Raw genomic sequence first — 13,442 nt, 5'->3', positions numbered from 1 at the left:
GTGCATGGGAGACATGAACTTGAAGGAAGTTGTTGTTTTTCTGGATGACTTGATAGTCTTCTCGAAAACTTTAGAAGATCATGAAGCCAGACTCTCCAAGGTTCTCGACCGCCTGAAGGAGTATCGGCTCAATCTGTCCCTGGAAAAATGTAGATTCTTTCAGTCCTCAGTCCGTTACTTGGGGCATGTGGTCTCGGAGCAGGGAGTGGAGACCAATCCGGAAAAGATTGCAGCGCTAAAGACCTGGCCAGTCCCTCAGCATCTAAAAGAGTTGAAAGCCTTCCTCGGATTCTGTGGGTATTATAGGAAGTTCATCAAAGGCTATTCCGGTGCTGACGAGTTCCGAAGACGCCTCCTTAGGCCTCTTCCTCAGTCTCTAAGTGCTTCGAGGCTTCTCTCAGCACCCTAACCTCAGAGCACCTGTCGCCCCTGACAGGCTCTCCTGCTCCCTCCGGGGAAAGACTACCTTCCCCGACTTATGTTGGGCCCCAGCCGCTTTACGTCCTATGTGAGAGACATAGTGAGAGAGAAGGCCGCGGCTGCTGGGCTTGCTCCCATGGAACACCTTTTCCCCCCAGGGGGTAGGAAAACCTAAGGTGGTGTGCGAAACTCTTTGAGGGGGCGTTGGGGAGGGCTACGTGCACTCGGTACAGGTGACGCTAACATGCAATAGCCTGGTTATATGGACCCCTTGTGTCACTTCCTTCGACACAACGTCGAGAGTGACAGAAGGGGAACGTCTGGCTACTGTTGTAATCTCCATTCCCCGAGGGAAGGAACGAGACTTTGTGTCCCTCCTGCCACAGCACTAGACATAGCACCGTAAATGGCCGTTCTTAATGTTCAGCTCCTCAGTGCAAAATCCTGACTGGCATAGGCTGCCCCGCTTCCCTTTATACCCCTATGTCCGGGGCGGGGCATGCAAATTCTGTCTGCCAACTTGACATTGGCCTTTTCTCAGGTTCAGAGGCACGATTCGGCATCCGAGAAGACCCCTTGTGTCACTTCCTTTGACACAACGTCTCATTCCTTCCCTCGGGGAATGGAGGTTACAACAGTAACCAGACGTTTTTGTGCATCAGTGAAAGCCAACACAGGTGCTTGTGTCAATCGTGACTTTAGAGTTCGGAACGCCATCTCGCACGGACTAGTCCATCTCTATCCAAAAGGTTCCGTAGGCTTGCAATAAGACTTATTACCCACTACAGTGTGTGAATTTGGATTCTTTTTAGTCTTAGAACGAGCATGATGTGAATGCCCTTGCAACAAGTCATTTAGCAGCAGCACAATTTCGAGAAATCCTTCACGAAACGGCGGTAATATTGACAAAAACCTAAAAATGACCTGAGCTCAGTCACGGGTTGAGGTTGAGGCCAGGAGACCACCGTCTCCATCTTAGAAGGGTCAGTAGCTATTGCGTCCTGTAACACAACATGGCCAACGTAGTTCACAGAGGTCCTACCAAATTGGCACTTGTCAAGTGAAATCTTCAATCCTTCATTTCTCATCTAATACCTTTAACAACCTCTCCTCATGTTATTCCAAAGTCTGTACAAAATAAATTAGGTAGTCTAGATATACCAGCACTTCCAAGAAATTCATGTCACCCATAGTCCTTTCCATAACTCGTTGGAAGGTGGCAGGTACTCCACAAATCCCTTGAGGCATGCGTTCAAATTGAAAGAACCCTAAAGGACATATAAATGTGGTCTTTCTTTGTCAGCATCACTCATGTGTACCTAGTAATACCCACTCCTCAGATCTAACACTGTAAACCACTTACTCCCGGTCAAAGAATGTAAAGCATCCTCAATTCGAGATACTGTGTATTGATCTGGAATTGCTCATTGATTCAGCATCCGATAATCCACACACATCCTGACTTTCCCTGACTTCTTCCGCACCACTAATATGGTGGAAGTATATGGACTTCGAGATTCTGATATTACACCAGCGGTTTGAAGTTCATGTAAATGCTGCCGCACATCCTCCCAATCGGCTGGAGCATTGCGACAGCATCTTTCCCTGAAAGGACGTGAATCATTCAACCTAATCTCATGCAGAGTACTATTCGAACACCCTAAATCCCATTCACAAAGGGAAAACACTTCTCGCCTTTGCATCATTTCCTCACACAACCTCTGTTTGCATAGGAGAATTCCTAAAATCAAATGAAAGAGGGGAAAGCTCTTTGTGATCACACGGCTGACTAACAGAAAGCTGCGGAACCATTATCACCGATGATATGCAAGCAAGGCTGGAGAGGCAAGTGTTTCAAATATATATCATAAAAACTACGATACAGTATAGTGACCTTAGAACCACAGTCAAGAAGAGCTCTAATGAAAATGCCTTCTATCTGAACAGGTACTTCAATTACACTAGGTCGGCTGGTGAACAAAGGGTGGAACGTGTGTCACCTGGAACTCCATGCCATTCCGTCACTGAGCTCAGGCCAAGTTTCCCTGCACCAAAAGCATTTTCATCAACTTTTGATTTACCTTTCTGAGATTCTCAGGTGCGTTCCATTTTCCATTTTTATGTCCGTCTTCACCACAATTGTAGCAGAATATTCCAGAGATATATGACCTGTAAGATTCACCCTTCAAGGAACATTCCTGAACGACTCATAGTGCGTTCACATACAATGCGAATCGAGCGTTTCGTGTGGCGAGATTACATAAAATCTCCATGCAAATACATGAATAGATGCAAATTCACGGCGGGGGCTCGAAAGAAGTCGAATGGTGCGAAGCGAAAATGCGAAAATTCCAATGCTGGGTTGTCGCAAAAGCCTAACATCATTGAGATTGTCCAGATGTCACTGTAGTAGCAGAGGAAATCTGGATAATGGAGGAATAAGATATTGTAGCGGTGTGTGGGCTCACGGTATTGTATGACAAGTCATACATGTACAGAGACCGAACAAAAAAAGAGATGGCTTGGAGGACAGTGAGTGAGGAAGTTGGACTACCTGGTAAGTTCTGAAAATATGCACATCTACTTGATTCCAGCTATTGGATGTACTTTACTATGAACCAAGTTAGCACTAGCATAAGCCCAAGTTAGCAAAACCACAGGCTTTCCCGCAGTTCAAAAAGTGAACAGCATTTCATGTTTAACGTGTGTTTCTTGTCAGAGGAGATATGCAGGAGGAAGTGGAAGGGTCTGCGAGACCCATACCTAAAGGAAAGGAAGAAGGAGATGGAGAAGAGAAGTGGGTCAGCGGCAGGGACAGTAAAAAGGTGGAAGTACTCTGCGGTCCTGTTTTTCCTCGACCCATTTGTTACCCTGAGACAAATGACCAGTAACATGTTGCAGGGGCCAGAGTACTGCGAAAATGCACCAGTTGAGGACAAGAGTTCAGAGGCAGCAGCAGGGCCATCAGAGATTGACATAGGAGGTTGGAGACACACACAGCAAGGGAAAATCATATGGACACGTTTTTATAGATGGATAACACATTTTTTGTTCTCACATGTACCAAACCTGTTATTCCAAAAAGAATGGATAAAACATCCCTCAGTTGTGTCTTGATGATGAAACACTTGAACCACAGGGTGTCAAAGACAGGTTTCATTATTGCAGGAATACTGCAAAACTAGAAGAACATAAAAACACCAGAACTCACTGAATAGGTTAAATTTATGACTGGAAGTGCTGACTTTAGTCAATAGCTATAATGAACAATACAAGTCTGGGATAATTTCTTCAAAAACACTTGGGCACACTGAATTAAAAGTTTGTGGGAAAATCAAAGGCTAGCTATTATCATGGCTGAAAATGTATGATGTATTAAAATGGGTGTTTTTATTTTAGAAACATTTATGAAAAATGTTATAAAAAAAACTTTTCACAAAACATATTTGCAATAAAACAGATGAACAAAAAACATTACCTGCAAATATTAGTGGCCTATTCCAAGGGTTCCAAATTGAGCGCCACTGTGCTGGCTTCATAAATCAACTTATGAATTTGGAATTTCACATAGTCCTTCTGCTGGGGCAGCAATCTCGCCATAGATGGAACCAGGCTTTGAAAAAAAAAGCTCAAAGAGAACACCATATTTTGTGAAAGTACTGCATTCCTTCAATTTATCAGTTGAAGCCAGACAAAAAACATGAATCAAACATGAAAAAGTATTGAACATAGTACTTGTCATAGTGAAAAACATAAAAACAACTGATGTACATACCTGTTGGTGCAGTCTCAGGTGTTGCAGAGGAAGCAGCAGCACTTTGAGACTCACTCCCTTCTGGTGACTGATCTGGCTGGTCTGTAATGACAACAGAACAAAATATGCCATTGGTTGCTTGTTTGGTAGATTAATTAATTGTTTAATAGAACTGGTCATTCAAGCATTCATTGTTAATTACTGCATCAGTGTCAATTTCAGCAAATCATGCACAAATGCAAATGTACAAATTCACTTTATTTCCATTGAGACTAAAATGCGATTTACTTCATATTCTTTATTTACAATTATACATTAATGCTGTATAACCTAACAATAATAAATCATAGATAAAAATAAAAACAGACAATATTCTCTGTCATGAATCTAAATTGATGACCTATTAATTTTTAAAGAGTGATACACAATGTAGTAATATCGCAGGAATTTAGCATATTAGTAATGTGTGGGTGGCTCTTAAAAGATCCGTTTTGAGTTTGCTTGTGCACTACTTGGTGTCTTGCCATGGGACAGTTCCCTCTGCAGAGAAGTAGGATGTGAAGGCCTACCTAACCCTTACTGAGTTGTTGGCAGCAAGTCTTCCCATACCTGGTTGTGACTCCACCTCACCAACAGGGATGCTCGCCCTCCCTGCAGTTGTCTGGGCTGTCCTCTGCAAGAAGTTATGGAGAACACAAGTAGCCTTCACACACTTCTCTGCAACTTCTGGATGGACATCAATGGCATACCTGTACATCCTCCACTGAGAAGAAAGGATCCCATAGGCATTCTCCACAACCAGCAGAGCTCGGGACAGATGGTAGTTAAAAATCCTACGCTGTCTTGGAAGGATGCTTGGAAGGATGCGCCCATGGAAAGTCCTCATCAGCAACAAAGACGTGTGGCTGGGGTCCTCAGTGGTCAGCTCCTTGTAGTGGCAGTTCAGCAGGCAGTTGGAGGGTGTCAGATTGTAGCACTCGACCAACCGCTGAGTTGGCCAGAATCCCACCATCGCTCGTTCTTCCATAGCCACTGACATCAATCACCTGGAAACAATAGTGTTCATCCACAATTGCAAGGAGTACTAATGAGAATGTTCCCTTGTAGTTAAAGAATTAGGATTGAGTTAGCAGGGGCTTTGAGAACAACATGCTTGCCATCCAGCAACACCACAGCAGAGATGAAAATTCCACTGCTCCTCAAAACTCTCTGCTATTGACCTCAACTCCTCTGTGGTGGGCACAGACATGAACTCCTCCACAAGGCAGTCCCAAATAGCAGTGGCAACATCAGGGACAATCATAGAAACAGTGGAGACTACAACGCGGAAGCTGTTCGCTATGATCCTGAATGAGTCACTAGTGGCAAAGTATATGCAGCATATAAAACATTTCATTTGATTGAGCTGTAGTGAACATACTATAGGTTGTAGTCTATATATTATTTATATGGCAGCACAGCTGTCATAAACATCAATTGGCAGTGAGTTTATATCATTTGTAAGTTAGATATCTATGCATCAAATTTAGATTAGGTTATTTTGAGTGTTGATCAAGCAACTACAAAGATAGCATAGCCTAGCCCTGATCAAACTGAACTTCATACAGAAAAACAAAAATGAGTTTATATAATTTGTAAGTTAGATATCTACTGTATGTGTCAAATTTAGATGAGGTTATTTTGAGTGTTGATTGAGCAACTACAAAGATAGCATAGCCTAGCCCTGATCGACCTGAACTTCATTCAGATAAACAAATATTTTAAAAGTTGCAGCATGAATTCAGACTTTTTGATACACAAATTATGAAACTACCACTCACCGGAGACAGATTGACAGGTGCTCCGCAGCTGAGATGGAACGCCTGAAGTTGGTGTCCATCTGTGAAATCCAGGCACCGATCCTAGAAAACAGGTCATCAAACTGGGCACTGGTCAGCCTCAGGTAGTGCTGGAAGCGGCAGTCATCCAGACGCAGTTCCTGGAGAAGGCGATGAAATTCACCGAGCTCTATGCGCCTCCGGATAATATCATGCACCCAAACATGACGCGTTTGGTTTTCTGACATATCTGGGACTTCCACAACAGATACAGAGCAGCAGACGTTGTGATATCGGCCATGGTTGATGGCAGAAAGAGATGTTGTCATAGAAGTCCCTCCTCCTGTCTCACGCGAGCTTCGAGTTGTATGTGAACACCTCCAGCAATCAAACTAGCGTGACTGGCCGCAAGTCATTGTTCTAAATGTAACTGAATTGTCCAGTCCATCCGTGCAATATGCAGACTTGTTTTTCTCCACCGTTGCTCACAGAGCTCGCCAGTTCTTTTTCCCTGCCCCCAAGCCAAAATCAGAAGGTTTTTGACTGAAAATAATTTGCTAGCTAGTTGATACATTAGTAGTGTTAAACAGAAATTTACATGTATGATTTATTTACTAAGAACACAGAAATGGATCGGATTGCTGGAGCTACAAGCTTTATAGTCTAGTAGTCCCATTCATAAAATAAGGGGTTATTTCTGGGGTTATATGTTGCTGGATGCTTATATAATGGACAAAAATACTTGAAAGAAATGGTCAAAATATATCAACATAATTGCAGTAGGGTACAGTAATTTCAGCAGTTCAGTTATACTGTAACATTGTTTCTGACTTTGTTGGAAGTGAGATGCTCTGAATCTCAACTTATTTTGGGAAATTGATAATGAAAGGACATCAGATGTACTATCAGGATGTACTACTATGGTATAGCAATTGTACTTTTCAAAATATTTTATTAATTGCTTCATTAATGGCTTATTTTAGGGACAGTGTAGAGCAGTGAATATGTGACCAAGAGACCATCAACATCCATGGTCTTCCACTGGATCAAGTTTTAGTCAAGTAGGATACATGCTATGGACTTTGGTTGGATAGGCTATAGTAATGGTATTTATTATTTAAATTATGTTTCAAAATAGTTTGGCAAAATACTTGACTCTTTATTCTACCTTCCCCTCTTCTCAATAACATACATAAACATGTTAACCAAATTGCTGCCATTATATTAGGGTCTTTTCACTTGCGGTTCCAGTTGCTGTCGGCACGCTGCACGAGTCTGTGTTGTTTAGTTAAATATATTACGAAAAGTGTTACTATTATGCTGCCAAAGAAGGCTCTGACAGCCATGGATGGCGATGACATTAAGTAATGTAAGATTACATCTGACAAAACGAAATGCAGACATCGCTAGAAAAGAAAGTTTCTTGAGGAAACGGAAAAATTTAAAACGCGTGTCCACAAACTGCAAAATTTTCATTACATTGAACGGAGCGCCAGAGCAAGCCAAAGTTTTGGTCATCAAAAACATCGAGGAACTAGACAGGTACTAACGAGCATCATAAGTTGGAGGTATGAACACTTAAATGACGTAATGCATAATATGCAACCATGACACAGTCTGAAAGAACTTATTCATTTACATCTGGAGACAACAACGATATAAATCAAATAAGTGGGGTTTATGATAAACTTGAACTGATAGAATTTCAATACACTGACCATAATTTACTGGACCTGGAAAATTATTTTCTCCAATATAAACAACAACTGCTACTATTATACAGAAGATCAGTTTAAGCAGTCCAGTAGAACAAATAATAAATTGTCATTAATCCATTTCAATAGCAGAAGCCTGTATGACAATTTCAATAACATCAAGGAATATTTGAAACAATTTACAGCATGAGTTTATATCCAAAAATCACCAGACCCAGCAGAATTACACCCCATTGTACAACCTTATTAATTGATTCAATAGAAGAAATTACAAAAGCCATAGATCATAAACAGTATGTTGTTGTAATTTTCATAGATCTTAAAAAGCTTTTGACACAATCAATCATAACTTATTAATCAATAAATTGGAATCAGGGGTGTAGTATTGCACTGGGTGAAAAGTTAGTTATGTGACACAAACAATTTGTGAAGTTGGGGGAATATTCTTCGTCGTGCTTGGACATTGTTTGTGGCATCCCTCAGGGGTCAGTACTGGGTCCAAAATTATTTTTGCTTTATATAAACGACCTTTGTAAAGTATCAAAAATAATAAAGTTAGTTTTATTCACAGATGACACTAATATATTTTGTTCTGGGGGGAATTTAAAAGAGCTACTGGAGATTATTACTTCAGAAATGTGCAAATTAAAAAGGTGGTTTGATAGAAATAAATTATCATTAAATATAACTAAAACTAAATGCATGCTGTTTGGTAGCTGTAAAAGGAGTGCACACGTCCAGATACAGGTAGATGGTGTGGACATAAGAAGGGTTAATGAAAACAAGTTTCTTGGGGTGATAACAGATCTTAAAATAAACTGGAATTCTCATATAAATCATGTACACAATAAACTTTCAAGAAGCATTTCAGTACTGAATAAAGCAAAGAATATTCTAGACCACAAATCGCTCTACATTCTTTATTGTGCTCTATTATTACCATATTTAAATTATTGTGCAGAGTTTTGGGGCAATACTTATAAAAGCAGACTAGCATCACTATCTATGTTGCAAAAAAGAGCCATAAGGATAATTCATACTGGTTATAGAGATCACACAAATTAATTATTTTTAAAATCAAAGACATTGAAATTCACTGATCTGGTTCCTTTTCAAACAGCACAAATAATGAATAAAGGAAAAAAAACAACCTACTCCCTGGCAATATTCAAAAACTGTTTTTTAATCGAGAAGGGAGATATCATTTCAGAGGGGAGTTCAACTTAAAATATTTTTGTGTCCGTACAACTTTAAAAAGTTTTTGTATTTCTATATGTGGAGTGAAGTTTTGGAATGGATTAAGTTCAGTGATCTTTAAAACTGTTTAACTGTTTTTTGTACTGTGAATTTTGATCACTTAGTTCTTGCAGTGCAATGCAATGTAAAGAAAGAAATAAGCAAAAGAAGGAGAAGGATTGACTGCAAGCAGTCAAGGGTAGCAGCTCACTTACTTCATGGATCAGGCCAGTTAGTAGCTGGGAAGAAGAAAAGGAAAAGGAAGGAAGTAATGATTCAGATTTAGAAAGAGAAGGCATAGTTGACGTGCAAGAAACAAGAGCTATTGCAGGAGAGTTGGCAGAAGGAGAAGCAAGAGAAGAATATCGGTATTGAACTGTTAGTGTGGATCAGGAGGATGTGATGGAGGCAGGAGGCCCTGCTGGAGAGTTACCCCCAGAAGAAACAAGAGAAGAAAGCCAGCATGGAACAGCTGCAAATAAAGAAGATGTAATCTCAAAACTAGTGGCTTTGAATTATCCTACAGATCCTGCCCACATGCAGACATTTAATATTAATTATAGTGACCGCTATATTGAAACGTGTGAAAAAGTCAGACCTTGCCAGTCTGTTATGACATTCGCAAAAAATACAGATTGGCGGTCTTTCCTGAGGAGATGGTAGACAGATCACCCTTGGTTGGAGTATTCAACCAAAAATTATGCCATGTACTGCTTTTGCTTTTCGTAAAGAAGAAAAAGCAAGAACATAACAGCCTGGAAGCTGTTTATTGCCAGGTACATTGCTTGAATCTGGTCCTGGTTGAGAGTGCAATGTCCAATGTTCACTTTGTGACATTTTTCTCCTTGGTGTTCTGCACCAGCTCCACAAAGAGGTTTACAGCATTTTTTAAATGCCAGCAGTCCTTGTATTCTGGTCAGTGTGTTGTTGAGCTGCAGAAGTTGTCTGACACTCAGTGGGCCTGCCGAGAAAGATCCCTGAAGGCCCTAAAAAGGTTTTGAAATCTTTAATCATGCTGCTGACAGACATCAGCGAGTCAGCCCCACCTGCTGTTGGGGATGCAAAGATGTACCTGAAGGTTATCGACTTTGAACTCCTTGTTTGCTTAGAAATCACCCCCCCAGTGTTCCAGGTAACTGGAGTGGCCTCTGATGCTATGCAACAAAAAGATCTGGATCTCTCCACTGCTTTCACAATAACTGACGGAGTGCTGGACACAGTGAAGAATCTGAGGTCTGAGGAGGAATTTAAAACCATATTCCAGAAAGCCATTGAATAGCCAGAAGATGCAGTTATTGACATTCCCACAGTACTTCCTCGCCAGTAAAGGAAAAGGAAAGTGCCAGGACGATACCTGCATAGTGCCACAGCTGCTCAAGACAGCCATTCTTTCCAAACAGCTGAGGAGTTCTACTGGCCAAGGTGTTCTTCACTTTCCTGGATACAATCACAGAGGAACTAAGCTACTAGTGCAAAGAAGGCTATCGACTTTGAAATCCTTGTTTGCTTAGAAATCACCAACCCAGTGTTCCAGGTTACTGGAGTGGCCTCTGATGCTATGCAACAAAAAGATCTGGATCTCTCCACTGCTTACACAATAACTGTCAGAGTGCTGGACATAGTGAAGAATCTGAGGTCTGTGGAGGAATTTAAAATCATATTCTAGAAAACAATTGAAAAGCCAGAAGATGCCGTTATCAACATTCCCACAGTACCTTCTGGCCAGGAAAGGAAAAGGAAAGTGCCAGCACAATACCTGCATAGTGCCACAGCTGCTCAAGAAAGCCATACTTTTTAAACTGTTGAGGAGTTCTACCGGCCAAGGTGTTCTTCACTTTCATGGATACAATCACAGAGGTACTAAGTTAGTAATGCAAAGATGTACCTGAAGGCTATTGACTTTGAATTCCTTGTTTGCTTAGAAATCACCACCCCAGTGTTCCAAGTAACTTGAGTGGCTTCTGATGCTATGCAACAAAAAGATCTGGATCTCTCAACTGCTTACACAATAACTGACAGAGTGCTGGCCACAGTGAAGAATATGAGGTCTGAGAAGGATTTTAAAACCATATTCCAGAAAGCCATTGAAAAGCCAGAAGATGCAGAAATTGACATTCCCACAGTACCTCCTGGCCAGGAAATGAAAAAAAAAGTGGCAGCACAATACTTGCATAGTGCCACAGCTGCTCAAGACAGCCATACTTTTTAAACTGTTGAGGAGTTCTACCGACCAACGTGTTCTTCACTTTCCTGGATACAATCACAGAGGAACTCAGAAGAAGATTTAAAGAAGATTGGAGAATACCCACAGGGAAAATTCTGCAGTCATTCCACAGCCTGACAGTTCATGACAACTGGGTGGGCACACCAAACACAGAGGCTGCCCAAGTCATACACACACTGTGTGACTTTTATGGTGTTGAAGAAGAGCAGCAACTGAAGACAGACCTGATGGTGTACCATACCACCTTCAAGTCAAGTAGCATGAAGACTACGCTTTCCACTCTAAAAGAAACCAGTGGTCAGCATGTTTTCTCTACACTGGTAGAAATGCTTTGCAACCCTGCCTGTATCAACTGCAACTGTGGAGATATCCTTTTTTAAAAATGAGGTTAATTAAGAACCAACTCCAAAGCCTCTACATAGAGGAGAGACTTTCAGACCTTCTCCTCATAGCCATATAGAGGGACATCCAGTGGATTACAGTGAGGTCATATGCTTGAAAATGTTTATGACTCTCAGAATATTACTGTTGTAATTATGTTTAAAGAAGAGTTGAAACCCTGTTTTAATTGTATTTGAACTTTTCCTTTATTTATTCCTATAACATGCCAATTTGGTGGGCACACAGAGGCTGCCAAGTACCAGGCTATGCAATTGATATTTTTTATGTTGTTGAGAAGGAGAAACAGAGTTTACAACACTAAGGAGGTAAGACTTTTTGCTCAAAGCTTTCTTTAATATGATAACATTTTTAATCTTTTTTTCATGTTTTAGCTTGAAGTTTTCTAAGTAAACTAAAAAATGTAAGTACAATATATTATGTTATATATTCTTTATCAGTATATATTATTACGGTTGTTATTAATAGTTAATAAAACTAAAGCTTTTGAAATTATTATTTTGTGTTATGTAATTTATCATTAGGATGTGACCATTTCTTCCTTTAATGTAGGTTTAAATAAATAATCTTAATTAAAATGGGGGTGCCCTTTTTCAGTTTCAGCACATGCCCCTCAAAAGGTCACTTTCCATGAGGCCACGAAAGCTACAGTTTATAACCTCTTTGGGATGCTTTGATTTTAAATGATTTAGCAAAACTTGTGTAATTGTTGTCTGGACACCAGAGCAAAAAAAGAAAGAAAAGAAAGTAAATTTGTGACACCAGCGCTGAAAAAGTTTGATGCATCGCTTCAAATGGTGAAACAGAACACAGGTGTCTCGAGATGCATTAATAAATATTGAAATTCTTTTTAAGTTAGCAGTGTCTAAAAAATCCCCAGCCCACTGAACCACACCCCTTCCCCACCCCGAATACGCCTCGATATCCTGTCCATGAATATCACAAACGGGATTGGTGACAAAGCACAGCCCTAACGGAGACCAACCCCCACATGGAACGAACTCAACTTCGTGCCGAGGACACGGACACAGCTCTCGCTTTGGACGTACAGGGATTGGATCGCCCTAAGAAGGGACCCCCCCACCCCATACTCCCGCAGCACCTTCCACAGTATCTCCCGGGGGACCCGGTCATATGCCTTTTCTAGATCCACAAAACACATGTAGACCGGATGAGCATACTCCCAGGCCCCCTCCAGGATCCTTGCAAGAGTAAAGATCTGGTCCATCGTTCCACGGCCAGGACAGAACCTGCGTTGTTCCTCTTCAATCAGAGGTTTGACAATCGCCCAAACCCTCCTCTCCAGCACCTTGGAGTAAACTTTACCAGGGACGCTGAGAAGTGTGATACCCCTGTAGCTGGCACACACTCTCTGGTCCCCCTTTTTGAAGAGGGGAACCACCATCCCGTTCTGCCACTCCTTAGGCACTGTCCCAGACTTCCACGCAATGTTGAAGAGGCGTGTCATCAATGACATCCCCTCCATATCCAAAGCTTTCAGCATTTCTGGTTGGATATCATCAATCCTCGGGCTTGATGTCGGTACCTGGCAACTACCTCCGTAGACCTCCGGGACAACATATCTCGGAAGGCCTCTTTCTTCAGTCGGACGGCTTCCCTGACCACCAGTGTCCACCACAGTGTTCGAGGGTTACTGCCCCTTGAGGCTGCAGCTCTCCACTGCGGCTTTGGCAATGGAAGCTTTGCGCATTGGCCACTCCGGTTCAATGTCCCCAACCTCTGCAGGGATGCCTGAAAAGCTCCGCCGGAGGTGTGAGTTGAAGATCTCGCGGACAGGGGCCTCCTCCAAACATTCCCAGTTCACCCGCACTACTCGCTTAGGCTTCCCAGGTCTGTCCAGAGTCTTTCCTTGCCCT

Source organism: Xyrauchen texanus, chromosome 16, assembly GCF_025860055.1.
Source record: "Xyrauchen texanus isolate HMW12.3.18 chromosome 16, RBS_HiC_50CHRs, whole genome shotgun sequence".
Classification (NCBI taxonomy): domain Eukaryota; kingdom Metazoa; phylum Chordata; class Actinopteri; order Cypriniformes; family Catostomidae; genus Xyrauchen; species Xyrauchen texanus.
This window is presented reverse-complemented; position numbering follows the sequence as displayed.